This window comes from Oryctolagus cuniculus, chromosome 2, assembly GCF_051225735.1.
Source record: "Oryctolagus cuniculus isolate XC-2025 breed Fujian yellow rabbit chromosome 2, ASM5122573v1, whole genome shotgun sequence".
In the NCBI taxonomy this organism is placed as follows: Eukaryota; Metazoa; Chordata; class Mammalia; order Lagomorpha; family Leporidae; genus Oryctolagus; species Oryctolagus cuniculus.
The window spans coordinates 101,810,391-101,823,689 of record NC_142868.1 but is presented as its reverse complement, the minus strand read 5'-3'; the positions used below and the strand labels follow the sequence as shown (position 1 = coordinate 101,823,689).

The following is a 13,299-nucleotide window of genomic DNA, read 5'->3' as shown; positions in this document are numbered from 1 at the left end:
ACTTTCATTTTTTTATTTTTTAAAGATTTTATTAATAACAATTGCACATATGTATGGGTACTTTGTGACATTCATTTTTCTCTTCATGCTCCTAGAAGCATTTTTGTAAATGTATTTGTAGATTCAAAATTTATTTTGTCATAATCACTTCATATGTAAATATTATATATGCATTCAAGCATATTATTTTGTGTTAAAAATGAAATAATAATGTTATATAAATTAGTAATCACTAACTTATTATAAAGTGAAAAGAAGGGTATACATAGATAGTATAACTCAGTGAAAGCCAAATTTATAACTATGTATATACCAAATAACATGCCATCCACACATTTTCTATACTCTATATTAACTTCCACAAATAAGAAAACATGATATTGTGTTTTTGTGTCTTTTTTACTTCATTAGCATAATCATTGCCATTTCCATCCTTATTGATGCACATATCAGAATTTCATTACTGTTATGATTGAGTAATATTCCATCACATATGTCTGAATATATATATACATGCTTATATGTGTATTCATATCAAATTTTAATTATCCTTTTATCATTTAATGGACCTCTAGGTTGATTCCCTATCTTCTCCATTGTGCATTTGGGTGTTATAAATATGGGAGTACAAGCATGTGTTTCATACCCTGACTCCATTTCCTATCTATATATTCCCAGAAGCGGGGTAGCTGAATCCTATGATAGATCTATTTTTTGCTTTGGGAGGAGTCTTCATAAAGTTTTCCCTAATGGTTATACTAATTTGCAGCCACATCTCAGTGTATTATGGTGTCCTCTTCTCTACAACATCACCAGTATGAGTAATCATTTCATTTTTGGATGACACCCATTTTTTTGTTGTTGTTGTTGACAGGCAGAGAGGACAGTGAGAGACAGAGACAGAGAGAAAGGTCTTCCTTTTACTGTTGGTTCATCCTCCAATGGCTGCTGCGGCTGGCGCACTGCGCTGATCTGATGGCAGGAGCCAAGTACTTATCCTGGTCTCCCATGGGATGCAGGGCCCAAGCACTTGGGCCATCTTCCACTGCCCTCTCAGGCCACAGCAGAGAGCTGGCCTGGAAAAGGGGCAACCGGAACAGAATCTGGCACCCCGACTGGGACTAGAACCCGGTGTGCTGGCACCGCAAAGTGGAGGATTAGCTTAGTGAGCCACAACGCAGTGGATGACACCCATTTTAATGATAGTGAGATGACACCTCATTGTATTTTTATTGCACTTCCCTGATGCCTAGTGTACCTGAACATTTTTTCATGTCTGTTGGTCACTTGAATTTTCTCCTCTGGAAAATGTCCATTCATGTCTGTTGCTGACCTCTTTACTGGATTGTCTTTTTTGCTGTTGTGTTTCTTGAGCTCATAACCAGTTACCAGATACAGATTGCAGATATTCTCTCTCATTCTGTCAGTTTTTTCTTTGTTGCTTTCTTCAATATGTATAAGTTTATAAGTTTCATATACTCTCTTTTATCCTTTTTTGCTTTTTGTCCCATGTTTTTGGAAAGCAACAATATGAAATAGATGAACAGTTGCCAAACCAGTAAACCTTTTTTTGAAATTTTTGATTAAATGAAGCATATGTGTTTATTTCACTTTTGGCATCAAAATTACTCATTAGATTATGAGAATCATTAGAAAAACAGCATAATACCACATTACTGAAGAAATTCACTACATCAGCAATACCTGGCTTACATCATTCTTTGCAACTTGTGGAATACAATTGGCATTAATGTTAGGAGAATGGCTAATAATTGGAAACTGAAGCCGGTGCCATGGCTCAATAGGCTAATCCTCCACCTGAGGCACTGGCACACTGGATTCTAGTCTCGGTCGGGGCTCTGGATTCTGTCCCAGTTGCCCCTCTTCCAGGCCAGCTCTCTGCTATGGCCTGGGAGTGCAGTGGAGAATGGCCCAAGTCCTTGGGCCCTGCACCCGCATGGGAGACCAGGAGAAGCACCTGGCTCCTGGCTTTGGATCAGTGTGATGTGCCAGCCACAGCGCGCCGGCCACGGCGGCTGTTGGAGGGTGAACCAATGGTAAAGGAAGACCTTTCTCTCTGTCTCTCTTTCTCTCACTGTCCACTCTGCCTGTCAAAAAAAATAAAAATAAAAAATTAGAAACTGAGTTTGTCTTATAGAGACAGAGAGATATCTTCCATACACTGTTTACTCACCAGATGGCCACAACGGCCAGTGCTGGGCCAAATCAAAGACAGGAGCCAGGAGCTTCATCAGGTCAACCATGTGAGCAACAGGAACTCAAACACTTGGGCTATCCTCCAGTCCTTTCACCAGGAAATTAGCAGGGAGCTGGAACAGCTGGGACAGGAACCATGGCAATGTGAGATGCTGGCATCACAGGCAGAGGCTTTACTGACTATACCACATTGCCAGCCCCTGGAAAACTTTTTCACTGTAAAGATTACCCTACTACTTCTAATCACTTCTAGATGAGCATGGAGCAATGGCTATATGTATTAATTATAACTATGATTATGTACTAGAATGACAGTCAATATGAATTAAAGTTTATATTGTTTTCAATAGGTATATATGCTAAAATCTAACATTTAAACCATTATAAGTGTACAATTAAGTGGCAAGAAATATATCACATTGCATTGCAAACATCAGCACCATTTCCCTAAAGGATTTTTTTATATTCCCCATAGGAAGTCTTTATAACCATAAGTCAGTAAGTCCCTGTTCCCCTATACCAACATATCTAATCAATAACAGGTCTACTTTCTATATCTATGTATTCATCTATGTTAGTGCCTCATATAAGTCAAGTCATACAATATTTCTCTTATTATTGGTTTATTTAATGTAGCATACTGTCTAACATGTTCATTTATGTGGAGAATTCGTCCACATTTTCTTTTTAAAGTTCAGTGGTTTCTTCCCCCATGAAACTAAAATATCACTCATAAAAGTTGCTCACTTCAGACTTTGGGAAGAACACAACTCCAAACTAAAGGGCAAGCTCCTTGCTACACTCCAAGCCACTCACAGGAAGCAGCTTCTCTTTGTGAAACCAGAAGCTCCCTCCACTGGCTCATCACTAGCTCAGATGCCAGAGTGAGGGATTCTTGGTGGAATCTGGCATTACTAGAAGAGCTTTGCAGACTCAACAAAAGACTGGCACAGGAGTTTCTGTCCTTGGGGTGTGTCTCATATATTTGGGCACTGTTGAGCAGGCATACCTAGTGTAGCCTGGTAAGATGATGTGTACATGGCCCCTAAGAGCTGGCCTGCAATGCTTTTAGCCTACTCAGCGGAGCACCATGGACTGTGGCTGGATAGTTCTGGATTGTATGTTCTGCAAAGAAGAGTCATGCTATGGGCTGTGGAGTGCCTGGAATTGAGGGCCCACAAGTGATTGTCCAAGCTGTTACATCATAGTCATTACCAGATGTTCCTGTGACAGTGTAGGAACAGGAGCCCCAGGCCCCAGGACCAGCATACCAATGGACACTACTCTTTCCCTGGGCTGGGGGACTGCATTGCTACCATCAGCATTACTATGGCTTGAAAATAATTTTCAGAGGTTTAATTCTCATTATGAAATAGTGAGAGGATTGAACCTTTATAGAGTTTAGAGGTGGGTCCTTTGGGGGATTATTGGAATTAGGTGGGGAATCAGGGAAATCTCCCATGATTGAGTACTTAGGATTTAGAGAAAAGACAGAGTCTAAGGAGACTCTTGCACGCTCCCTGTCTCTTGCCATGCAGTGCCATGCACTGCTCTAGGATCTGAAAGCAAGGAGGAGGCCATCAACAGATGAAGCTCCATATTCTTCAGCCAGAACTGTGAGCCAGAATATACCTCTTCTCTTTATAACTTGCTCAGTCTCTTACAGGGTGGTACTGGGTACAGAAAAAATAATGCATATATAAATACCCCATTTGCTTATCCATTCATCCTTTCCTGGAAACTTGGGTTGCTTCAACCTTTTATCTTTTGTAAGTAAGACTGTTATAAATATGTGTGCGTTCATATCTATTCCAGCTCCTGTTTTTACCTCTTCAGGTGAATTCCTAGGACCAGAATTTATGATAAATACTGGATAATGTGGTAATTCAGTTTAGGTTTTCTAGGATTTTCAGTACTACCTTCTATGTTGGGTCTATGCTTTTTATATTCACACCAGCAATGCTGGTTCACTCCCCAAATGCCAGAAAATCTGGGACTGGCCCTGTTTAAAGACAGAAGCCTGGGCATCAATGTAGGTCTAACACATGGGTTGCAAAAGCCTAACAACTTGAGCCATCACCTGCTGCTTCCTAGGATGTGCATTAGAAGAAACTGGATCATAAGAAGTGTTGCAAGGACTCACACCAGTACTCAAAATGGGATGCAGAGCTCCCAAGTGACAGCTTAATCCATTGGGTAACAACTTCCCCTAATACAAACATATATAAACATAAACGTATGTTTATATTTATCACAGCATAATTTAGTAGTAGTAGTATTTAGTTGTATATGTATTGGTATACATATAACATAGAGAATTTTTCAGGGAAATGATTTTATTTATGACCCTTAAAATTCATTATATATATATATATATATAGTGTGTGTGTGTTTGTGTGTACAATCAACATATGAATATATGACTGATGTGATAATTTTGCTTTAAGTATAACATAATTTAAGGAAATTAGGAGAATACAGGCCAGTATTGTGGCACAGCAGGGTAAGCTGCTGCCTCTGATACTGGCATCCTGTTTTAGCACCAACTTCAGTCCTGGATGCTCCACTTACAATCCAGCCCCCTGATAACATGCCTGAGAAATCAGAAAAAGATGCATTACATGTTTGGGCCCCTGACACCTACAGGGAAGACCCAGATGAAAGCTCTCACTTTGGTCTGTCTTAGCCCCAGCTATTGTGGCCATTTGTGGATGAGCAAGCAGGTGGTAGGTCTCACTCTTTGTGTCCTTCTCTGTTAACTCTGCCTTTTAAATATGTCTTTTAGAAGAAATTAGGAGAATAAACAAATGTATATTTCCTTTTATCTCCCCACATACATATTTACCGTGATGTCCATGAAACCTATAAACATAAACCACTGATAAAAGAGATTTTCTGAAAGATCAATATTAAATATATATCACTACATACCAGCAAGAAACAAATAGAAAATGTTTAGGGCAATAGGCAGACGACAAAAAAATCAGCAAGAGAAATGGAGAAATGACTACATTATGTGATGTCCTTAAACATTTTTAAATCAATATTAAAAAAAATGAATCAACAAAAAATACATCACATATCCTGAGAAAATGTAAGACTCTGAAGCCAATAAGCAGCCATTGAGTTGTAGCTGACTTGAAGCAGGTTACTGCACTGTCCAGGCAGGACACTCTCAGGAGCAGGAATCAGGGAGGCAGGAGGGAGCCAAGCAGGGGGCAGCACCAGGGGTGAACAGCCCTCCCACCCCGGGGATGGTGGCACCTGGAGAACGCAGTTTTGGTACAGAACCCAGGACTGGTCTCTTATGTATTCCTTTCAAGACATGAAGAGATGTGTCAGTGCTGTGGAAGAAGCTCTCACAGCTATCTAAACTGTCCAATCAGGAGCAGCGGTGTTAGTGCCTCATAATCACGCGGAATGCTGACGCCACAATTGTCTTCCAGTTCTGCAGTGGAGAGAGGTCTGAAGAGAAACTGATGCTGGGAGATTCCAACAGTAATAACTCGTTTACTCTTCTCTGACCACCTTTCGACACAGGATTCCGCATGACTCAGAAGCCTTGGAAAGGTGACTGTAGGGTGAGTATGCAGGGATGGGGAGGCGGTGTTGGCGGAAGTTGCTTAAGAAAGCCGGCCTCCCAGAGGTCTCTGGAATCTGAAGCCCCATCTCACTGCCAGCTGGCACTTCCTTGGGCTCCCTCCAGTCCACAGTGCTGGGGATGGACTGGCACCCGGGACTCCAGGAGTCCTGTCCCTTCCAGGCAGAGGTTCTGCCTGGGAGCCCAGGAGCCTTCTCTGGGCAGCTTTGTGGTGGCAGCCTGACGTCTTCCTTGATTGTGCAAGGGGGAACCTGTAATCGCCAGGGACGATCCTGGCTGTGCAAATGGCATTCATGCAGATGAGGCGCTGTCGTTTATGGGGTCCCCGGTGCCTCCGTTCTCCCCAGGGTGACCTGATTCCCCGGTTCATGAATATGTCAGAAGCAGGGGCTCAGATCACAGACCCTGACCTCTCGGCATAGCACTTTCTAGGGGTTCTGAGCTCATTTTCTGATGCCAACAGCAGTGTCGTAGACTAGGTAAGTTAAGGACAAAACATTTCTATTTGGCTCAAGGTTTTTGTCTAAGTTTTGGGGGGACAGGAGGACACCGTAATTTGGTTCTTTTATATCATTGTAGCTCTCACACATTTCTTTGACAGGCTGTCATTTGTCTTTGAATTTTAAAAGTAGAAAATTTAGCTAGTCACATTTATGAGTGTTTTAAATATTTCTATTGTATGATAACCTTCCCAATCATGTAGCTACAAGCCTAGATTCCTACACTATTTTTAATTTATATTTTAATATAAGATAGTTTTTATTATTGGAGATTAGTTGACATAATTTTTATATCTTAAAGGTCTGCATCCTGATGTTTTGATATGTGAAGGGGCATTTAAAAGTTTATGGAAAATTCACATTATCTGCTAATCTAATTTTTCACAAAACTTTTAGTGTCCCCTTGTGCATGTACATTATTTAATGATAGCATAATCAAGCTAACATAGCCATCACTTTAATAGTTTGTAAAAAAATTTAAGTCCTTAACAAGTTGTGAGTATCTATATTCATATTGATTATATTGTGCTAGATGTTAGGTATCAAGGAGTCAATTTATCTCATAAGTGCAAATGTATGTTTTTAACTACCATCTTCCTGTTTCCTTCACACTCAGCCCCTGGCAACCACCATTCTGTTTTGTGCTTCATTTTGACTTTCTTAGATTCCACATGTAAGTGAGCTTGTGTGGTATTTATCTTTCTGTGTCTTATTGGAAGCAGCCTACTGTCCACATTCATACTTTTGAACCTATGTTGTGACAAAGTGGTACCATCTATTTGAGGTTGAGTGGGGTTTCTTTGTGTGAGTATATCATGTTTTCTCTGTTCATCTGTTGGCAGAAATGTGGCTATTTCCATACCTCGTTCTTGTGAATAATGTTCACCTGAATATGGATGTGCAGGTGTATCTTTGAGATAGTGATTTTATTTCCTTTGGATATATATCCAGTAGTGGGAATGCTTTATCATTTGTTAGTCCCTTTTTAATTTTTGTTTGAGGCACATCCATAGTGTTTTCATTAATGAAAATACCAATTTACATTCTCACAATTTATGTGTTCCCTTTTCAACACCTCTAGTTCCATACTTGTTATATATGAGCCATTTTTATATATGAGAGATGATAACCATTGTGGTCTTGATTAGCAGTGCTGAGCCCCTTTTCAAATACCTTTTGGCTGTTTGAATATCTTGATTGAAAAAATTGATTATTTTATTTGCTTTTGAATTGTATCTGTTCTTTGTATTACTCCCTTAATCATATGAGATTTGCCAATGTCCTCTTCCACTCTTTTCTCTCTTTTTAGTCTTTCCTTTAGTATGCAGATGTATTTTAAGGTTTTTTTTTTCAGTCCTACTTCCTTATTTTTGTTTTTGTCACCTGTGCATTTGGTGTCATATGTGAATCATTGTTGTCATTTGGCACAGCCACAGATGTTTTAGGAATTTGTGAAATGAGTTAGTGGATGGGATTATTCTCTCTCACTGTGTGTGTGTGTGTGTGTGCATCTCTGTGTGTTTTTTTCTTTTGAAGTAATTAAGAAATTTGTAAAAGTGACTTGGAGTAATTAATACCAATGAGCAAATAGAAAAAAAGTGTACCAATTTTATGATCCTGAAATGTAATCAGAGAGGGGAAATTGTTGCTTACCCTGATTTCATCAGTATAATTTTGATCCATGCATACATGTATGAACACTGTAGTCCATAGGTGTGTATAATTATTGTCAACAAGAAACAAACTCAGAACAGCATCTTACTTGGTATATAAGGTTAAAGGGTGTCAAAGATTAAAATTAGCATCACTACTAATATGGTCTTTGTAAGTATTTTATTAACACTTACATAATCTTTAAATAACTGAATTGGTATTTTGTCGTGCTAACTGGAACAATTAGGCGGCAATACTTTACCTTAAATTGGTGATAAATACATATTTTAAATTGTTTCACATAAGTAAAATGAAGTATTTCTCTACATGTATATGGGATTAATTTGAATTAAGACAATATCATAGGCCAGCGCCGTGGCTCACTAGGCTAATCCTCCGCCTTGCGGTGCCGGCGCACCGGGTTCTAGTCCCGGTCGGGGCGCCAGATTCTGTCCCGGTTGCCCCTCTTCCAGGCCAACTCTCTGCTGTGGCCAGGGAGTGCAGTGGAGTGCACTTGGGCCCTGCACCCCATGGGAGACCAGGAGAAGCACCTGGCTCCTGCCTTCGGATCAGCATGGTGCGCCGGCCGCGGCGGCCATTGGAGGGTGAACCAACGGCAAAGGAAGACCTTTCTCTCTGTCTCTCTCTCTCACTATCCACTCTGCCTGTCAAAAACAAACAAACAAACAAAAAGACAATATCATATAAGAAGTATGGATATAAATGGTAGGTTGATTTTGGTGCAAAAATGTCTTGAACTCCAAATAATTCTTTCATACTAAACATTGCCTATGAATTGTAAGGGTCCCTCATATTTATGGTTTTAAATATTTTTGAACCAAAATTAGTGTACTTTAATTTCATGTTCCACAGAATATGTGAAACCCTCTCATATTTGTTGGTCTTCACTTTCTTCTGTGAAGCCCAAACTTAAGAGCCTGTCTGCTGACCCCTAACTGGCCCATGATTTAAGTGCTAATTCTGTGATTTGTACTATTTTGGGAGTTATATATCATAAGCACAGGTATAATATAAACACATTTTCTTTAATTCTCAAGTGTTTCACATTGAACTGAGAATTGAACTGAAACACTGTAATATGGGATGCGGGCATCTTTAATGAGCATCTTAACTGAGAGGCCAAATGCCCACCCTTAGCCTCTCCATGCCATTCCTTTGTTCTGTGTCTCTGTTTTTATGTTAATACTACACATTTTGATTACTTTTTCTTTTGAATCCAGTAATTCTGAGTCCTCCAATTGTGAACTTATTTTCAACTATATTTGGGGTATTTGGATCCTTTGACATTCCATATGAGTTTTCTATATAGTTGTTAATATTTTCTGCTAAAATAAACATATATATCTGTGGATCAGTTAGGAACATGTGGTTTTTATGTACATTTTGTAATCCATGAACCCAGAATAATATTTTCATTTGTGTGATCATTAATTCCTTTCAGTGAACTTTTATAGTTTTCAACATTGGAATCATTTTTTACCTTAGTTAAGTTTAGTGCTAAGCACTTTATTTCTTTTGATGCAACTGAAAATCCAATTGTTCTGTTTATTTTCTTTTCTTCTTAAAATATTTTATTTAGGGCTGGTGCTGTGGTGCACTAGGTTAATCCTCCACCTGTGGTGCCAGCATTCCATATGGGTGCCGGATTCTAGTCCTGGTTGCTCCTCTTCCAGTCCAGCTCTCTGCTGTGGCCAGGGAAGCCAGTGGAGGATGACCCAAGTGCTTGGGCCCCTGCACCCACATGGGAGACCAGGAAGCACCTGGCTCCTGGCTTCGGATCAGTGTAGTTCCAGCCGTGGTGGCCATTTGGAGGGTGAACCAACAGAAAGAGGACCTTTCTCTCTGTCTCTCTCTCTCTCTCTCACTGTCTGTCAAATAAATAAATAAATAAAGATTCTTTTAAATATTTTATTTAAATAAGATGAACAAATTTCATGAGTTTCATATATACATGTTTAGAAGCATAGTGGTACACCCCACCCTAAACTCTCTCCTACCCAATTTTCCAACTTCTCTCCCTCCCTCCTTTCTTTTTTTCTTTTAAATTTTACTATAATACACTTTCAGTTTATGTTTTAAACCCAAGCTTAACCCTGCACCTTAAAATATAATGAATAGTAAGTAGAAAAAAATCACCGTTCCTTGAGTATAGACAAAGCTGTAAACAATAATCAAATCTCAAAATGTCACTGTCACTCATATACATTCTCTTTTTTTGTAATCTGTATATAAGTTACCATAAATCAGGAAAAATATATGGTATTTGTCTTTTTGGGACTGACTTATTTTGCTAAACATAATGGTTTGCAGTCCCATCCATTTTATTGCAAAAGACAGCATTTTAATCTTTATTAAGGCTGAATAGTAATCCATGGTGTATATATACCACATTGTGTTTATCCAGTCATCAGTTGATTGACACCTGGTTTGATGGCATATCTTAGCTGTTGTGAACTGAGCTTCATTAAACATGGGGATAGAGATAAAACAGTTTCATATGCAGATTTTATTTGGCTTGAGTAAGTTCCTAGGAGTAGAATGTCTGGGTCATATGTAGATACATTGTCCGAGTTTTGAGGAATCCCCATACTGTCTCCAGTAATGGTTGTACTAGTTTACATTTCCATCAACAGTGTATTTGGGTACATTTCTCCCCAGATCCACCTTACTGGTTTTTGATTTTTGCATGAGAGCCATTCTTACTGGGATGAAGTGAAACTTATTGTGGTTATTTTCTTAAAGATTGTTTACATAAAAGACAGAGTTACAGAAAGACAACCTTCCTTCTTCTGATTTACTCCCCAAATAGCTATAATGGTCAGGACTGGGTCAGACTGAAGGCAGAGTCAGTAGCTTCATCTGGATGTCCCACATGGTCCAGGACCATGAACCTCTTCCTGGATGTATTCTCAGGAAGCTGGATCATAATTGGAGCAGCCAGCACTCAAACTGGCACCCATAGGGATGCTCACAGTGCAGGTGGTGACTCCGCACACTGCCCAAAGCATGGCCTCTCACTGTACTTTTTATTTGCATCTTAATGTCTATTGGTCCTGAGCATTTTTTCATTTTTCATTTTACCCTTTGAAAAATGTCTGTACGTGTCCTTTGCCCATTTCTTAATTGGATTTTTTGTTTTGTTGTTGTTTAGTTTCTTGAGCTCTTAATAAATTCTGGATATTAATCCTTTATTGCATAATTTGCAAATTTCTTTCATTTTGTTGGATGCCTCTTCACTTTGTCAAAGGTTCCTTTGCAGTACAGAAGCTTCTTAGCTTCGTATTATTGCGTTCACCTAATTTTTTTGCTTTTATTGCCTTGCTTCTTAGGTCTTTTCCAAGAAGTCTTTGGCTATGCCAATTACTTAAAGAGTTTCCCTGATGTTTTTCTTTAGTCATTTGATGGCATTCAGTCATAGATTTGGATCTTTGATCCATTTTGTGCTGACTTTTGTATAAGCTGTAAGGCAGCTGTCTTATTTCATACTTCCGTATGAGTAAAACTAATTTTACCAGCACCAATTGTTACAGAGACTGTCCTTCTCCAAGGATTGATTTTAGCTCTTTGTAAAATATTAATTTATGATAGATGTGAGTTAGTTTCTATGGCTTCTATTCTGTTCCATTGGTATACATGTCTATTTTTGTGCCAGTACCAGGCTGTTTTGATTACAATGGCCTTGAAGTCTGATATTGTTATGCCTTTAGTTTTTTTTTTCAATTGTTCAATATTACTTTAGCTATTCAGGGACTCTTTTATTTCCATGAGTTTTAGCATTGATTATTCTAGATCTGAGGAGAATACCATTGGCATTTTTCTTGGGATTGTGGTGAATTTGTAAGTTGCTTTGGATAGAATTGACATATTGATGATATTAATTCTTCCAATCCATGAACATGCAAGCATCTTCCATTTTTTGAGTCTTCATCTGTTTCTTTAATATTTTGTAATTTTCATTGTACAGATTTTTCACATCTTGGTTAAATTTATTTCAAGGTGGTTTTTTTTGTAACTATTGTGAATGGTACAGTTCTTATGAGTACTTTTTTTTTAACTTTTATTTAATGAATATAAATTTCCAAAGTACAGAATATGGATTACAATGGCTTCCCCCACATAATGTCCCTCCCACCTGCAACCCTCCCCTTTCCCACTACCTCTCCACTTCCATTCACATCAAGATTCATTTTCGTTTCTCTTTATATACAGAAGATCAGTTTAGCATACATTAAGTAAAGATTTCAACAGTTTGCTCCCACACAGAAACATAAAGGGAAAAATACTGTTTGAGTACTAGTTATAGCATTAAATCTCAATGTACAGCACACTAAGGACAAAGATCCTACATGAGGAGTAAGTGCACAGTGACTCCTATTGTTGACTTAACAAATTGACACTCTTGTTTATGGCATCAGTAATCACCCTAGGCTCTTCTCGTGAGCTACCAAGGCTATGGAAGCCTCCTGAGTTCACTGACTCTGATCATATTTAGACAAGGTCATGGTCAAAGTGGAAGTTCTCTCCTCCCTTCAGAGAATGGCACCTCCTTCTTTGATGACCCGATCTTTCCACTGGGATCTCACTTGCGGAGATCTTTCATTTAGTTTTTTTTTTTTTTTTTCCCCAGAGTGTCTTGGCTTTCCATGCCTGAAATACTCTCATGGGCTTTTCAGCCGGATCCGCATGCCTTAAGGGCTGATTCTGAGGCCAGAGTGCTATTTAGGACATCTGCCATTCTATGGGTCTGCTGTGTATCTCACTTCCCATGTTGGATCATTCTCTCCCTTTTTGATTCTATCAGCTAGTATTTGCAGACACTCTTCTTGTTTATATGATCCCTTTGGTTCTTAGTCCTATCATTACGATCAATTGTGAACAGAAATTGATCACCAGGACTAGTGAGATGGCATTGGTACATGCCACCTCGATGGGATTGAATTGGAATCCATTGGTATGTTTCTAACTCCACCGTTTGAGGCAAGTCAGCTTGAGCATGTCCCGAATTGCACATCTCTTCCCTCTCTTATTCACACTCTTATATTTAACAGTGAACACTTTTCAGTTAAGTTTCAGCACTTAAGAAGAATTGTGTATTGATTACAGTATTCAACCAAAAGTATTAAGTAGAACAAACAAAAAAAAATACAAAGAGGGATAACATATTAAGTTGCTCATCAACAGTCAGGGTGAGGGCTGATCAAGTCACCGTTTCTCATAATGTTCATTTCACTTTAACAGCTTTCCTTTTTGGTACTCAGTTAGTTGTCACCTATCAAGGAGAACAAGTGGTATTTGTCCCTTTGGGAT

General features: G+C 38.9%; 1 long non-coding RNA gene across 1 annotated transcript in view; it reads right to left on the bottom strand.

The window, feature by feature from the left end:
- Positions 1-1,666: 1,666 nt before the first annotated feature.
- Positions 1,667-13,299, bottom strand: part of LOC138848533 (uncharacterized) — a 32,406-nt gene continuing 20,773 nt past the window's right edge. Inside the window, exons 2-3 of the long non-coding RNA XR_016229645.1 lie at positions 2,195-2,339; positions 1,667-2,108 (exon numbers count right to left, since the gene is read on the bottom strand). This is a non-coding gene — a long non-coding RNA (uncharacterized LOC138848533). The remainder of the gene's footprint in view (positions 2,109-2,194; positions 2,340-13,299) is intronic.